The following is a 3,696-nucleotide window of genomic DNA, read 5'->3' on the forward strand; positions in this document are numbered from 1 at the left end:
TGCAACCTGGTAACCAAATCAAAATGCTCAACTGCAGCGTTGGGTAATACGTCTGAAAAACTGAAATTTAGCATTAATCATTTTTGAGCAAAACAAACACTAAAATATAATAGTACGTGTTCCCCTGTTTCCGAAAATATAACGAACGTCCAAAATGGAGTTCGTATGCAAAAGATACAACCGTTATAAGAAAAACGGACAGTAAAACACTGTTTTCTTTAATTGCGTAAACCAAAACAATCCGTTGAGGCGCTTACGCTTTGCCGACGGGATTTTCGAGAGCGTTTTTGGAATCAGGATATAGTATATTATTTAATTTCACACTCGAAATAATTTTACAAAAATATTTATGAAAGTCGCGAAAACGGACACCGCCTACCGTTAAGACGCAAAACTTCAAACACAAATTCCCGGAGATCCGTAACTCCAAAAATTAATCCGTTTGAGGTTCTGGAATCCTTGAATTATACTCTATCTAAAAATGCTTTCAAAAAAATATTCGATGCACGAATCCCGAGGCACCCGGTTTTTTTTTTTTTTGCATGTTTTGGACATAAAATGGAGACCCCATGTGGGGCCCACATGGAGTGAAGGACTCCAAAAACCTGATCTTCTTCCAGCTGGTATCAAATCCACGTGCCTTTCCTTCCTACACCCTCCTCCTTTGTGTGCAAGGTTCACCAAAGGTACAAACATGGGATTGAAAGCATGGCCATAGATAAGTATGTGTCTATGGACTTATACTATAAATAGAGGCCACTACTTCTCATAAACTCAATCAAATTCATCAGCTTCTTCTTCTCTCTCAATTCCCTCTCTCACAGTTACAACATCACCACCATGGATCACCTCTCCAACCCATTCCTGCTGTTGTTTTCAATCACCACAACCCCCTCCCTCGTCCTTTTTGGTCTTCCCTGTTGAAATAAGCAAGAAAGAAACATCAGAAGACCACCGGAGTAGCCTCCTGCCACCACCGTTTCACCCTCCTGCCGGCAATCACCCACCACCCATTGCAACCTTCAAACACCCACTTCCACCACCGAAGAACTTCATCCCTAAGCTGTCATTGCTATTAATTTCGATCCCCAAAAGCTTCTCCACAATTCCTGCATCGAAATACTGGTAAAAGAAAGAAGAACGAAGGCAACAGCACCGAACTACCACCTCCGTCAGCCCCCCTGCCGGCCTCCTGTTGCAGCGACAACCACTGTTACCACTTCTGGCCTCCATTTTCGCCACTGGTAAGCACCTCCACCCCTTAGAGAATGTTTCCAAATATCACATGCATCTTTGACTGATTAGCGAATGACATAACAAATTTTTTTTGGCTATAATAAACCTGCGACGAAGAAGAAGAAGAACAGGAGGTTTCCCTCCTGTTCACGAATCAGATACACAAACATGCATGCGGTTTTGCCACATGCAGTCCCCCAAGTATGATATTGTCCAGATTCAACCCCTTACTCCCAAAAACTGTTATTAAACTAGGTCCTAAGTCCTAAACATACAATTGAAATATTCACAATCTACCCAAATTTCGAAAAATCTTTTCAATAGAAGTTCAAAATATTAAAATAGAAATTTCATAAATTCATTTTTTTACATATATATACATTTTATATTTGATTGTTGTTAAATCTTAAATTATAAAAAAAATTGTATTTTGATCTAAATAAATTTTGAGATAATAAACATTTAGAAAAATTATAAATCATTATACTAGTTCAAATACCAAATCTCCCATCAAATATTGATTTATAACGAATATTTCTAGGAAATCGGATTTATCCCGGAAATCACGACCTCTCGGCAACACATCTCGACTTTCAGAACTACTCGTTAACCACTCGATAAGGTGACAGTTACGACCCCTTTTCAATATTTTATTTATTCTTGGGGGAGAATACATGTGCTAAATAGTATTTATTATGCAAATACATATGTCTTATATGATACGCATGCTACAATTTTAAAAGTTATAAAGACTTCCATATCTGAATATTATCATGCATAAGGCTTTACACACTTGTACAAGATCATTATGTTAAAATACATATCTCTATAAAAGCGAGTAATTTATACTTTTATAAATACGTCAACCATACTCGGCTTTTACAAATACTATACTACGAAATTCATTATGCCCGGTACTTATCTATAATTAAGTTAGGGCTGAGAGTTATTCACAAACTTTTCGTTAATGGTTTTTGAGTGAGATGCTACTATTCATTAGCTGAGTTTAATCACTTAGTCTGCCCCACACTGCTATAATCGTTAATCTTTGGAGCGAGGTACATATATATAGATCTATATGGGGTCGACAACCCCACCTGCGGTTGCTAGCAACAACCATCGACTGATCAATCGAAGCAGGTGATATGTGTCTACGATCGTTACTACGACGTCCAATGAAGCGTCGTAGGGAGGGGTACTTTTCGTCTGTAGCTCGATTATAGAACTCACTAAAAACATTAACACGAATCTCTCTCACTTTTTCACTAGAACCATAGGTTTGGTTGCTTTCAGAACTGTTTTTAAGTATAGTGGTTACTTATACAATGGATATATTTAAACTTTCATGAAGTTATATCAAACACGTTTTCTTTAAAAGCATAGATTTATTTATAAAATTACTTATTGGCTTTTAAAGACTCATGACAAGCATTGTTTCAACTTATTGTTATACAAGAAAAATATACTTTTGGACTTTTGAAAGTATTATTACTGCGGCTAGCAGAAAACCTGTGACTCTCACCAACCTCGTGTTGACTTTCAAAATACATGTATTCTCAGGAAATCAGTGAAATTTCGGGGACACTCAGACGATGGAAAACATGGCTCGCATGTACTTTAATTTTCTACTTTTGAACTGTTATGCCTAACTGTTAAGGCAAACTCGTATTATTATTATATTACTATCTGTAAGAATCCTGTATGAAAACATAAATATGTAATGAAATGTTGTTTTGTTTATTGTTGTACTTGTGCTGTATATTCAATTTATCTGTGATCCATGAACTTAGTCGCACAACCCGGCATGTTTCGCCGCCTCGGCCGGGGGTGTGACAGATTGGTATCAGAGCTAAATTGACTATAGAGAACTCGTATCCTCGAAAGAGGAATACAACTATAGCAACTAGCTTCTTATAAAAGTATTATCAATAATAAAACTACTTCTCGACTACTTACGGTATGGTAGTTGGGAAGTACAAAACAAAGATTAATAATACTACAAACCCCACCAACCTTAATATATAAGAGTTGATATATATACTCTGACCCACGATGAGAACAATTAATAAAAATTCTAAACATCCCTTCAACTAAAACTACCAACTCAACCCTTTAGGTCAAACGCCTCAATTAAAGGTTAGTATCGTACATAAGCCATACCACAAATAAACCTGGAACGCGCGCCTATGTTATTTATGGTCGGGCCGGTGCACAACCAACCTTGAGCAAGGAGTTTGACAAACTACAATGGTTGAGAGTTTTAGAGATTGAAGAATGTCCACCATATTCGTTGCTGAAGCTTAGTACCTTAGAATCCTTTTATGAACCTTAAAACACTTACGAAAAACTTATACAAATTTACTAACCCGCTTGAAACCCTTTTATGTAGATGGCTGGACTACCGGATAACCCTGATGACTGGTTTCGACTTGAGGATCCTGATGAGCCATTTGGAGTTCC

The 3,696-nt window shown here is 37.2% G+C and overlaps 1 long non-coding RNA gene across 1 annotated transcript; it reads left to right on the top strand.

The window, feature by feature from the left end:
• Positions 1-799: 799 nt before the first annotated feature.
• LOC122197075 (uncharacterized) lies at positions 800-2,930 on the top strand. Its single transcript, XR_006189865.2, has 3 exons — positions 800-1,244; positions 1,778-1,858; positions 2,797-2,930. It is a non-coding gene; the product is annotated as an uncharacterized LOC122197075 (long non-coding RNA).
• Positions 2,931-3,696: the final 766 nt, after the last annotated feature.

Source organism: Lactuca sativa, chromosome 3, assembly GCF_002870075.4.
Source record: "Lactuca sativa cultivar Salinas chromosome 3, Lsat_Salinas_v11, whole genome shotgun sequence".
NCBI classification, from domain to species: domain Eukaryota; kingdom Viridiplantae; phylum Streptophyta; class Magnoliopsida; order Asterales; family Asteraceae; genus Lactuca; species Lactuca sativa.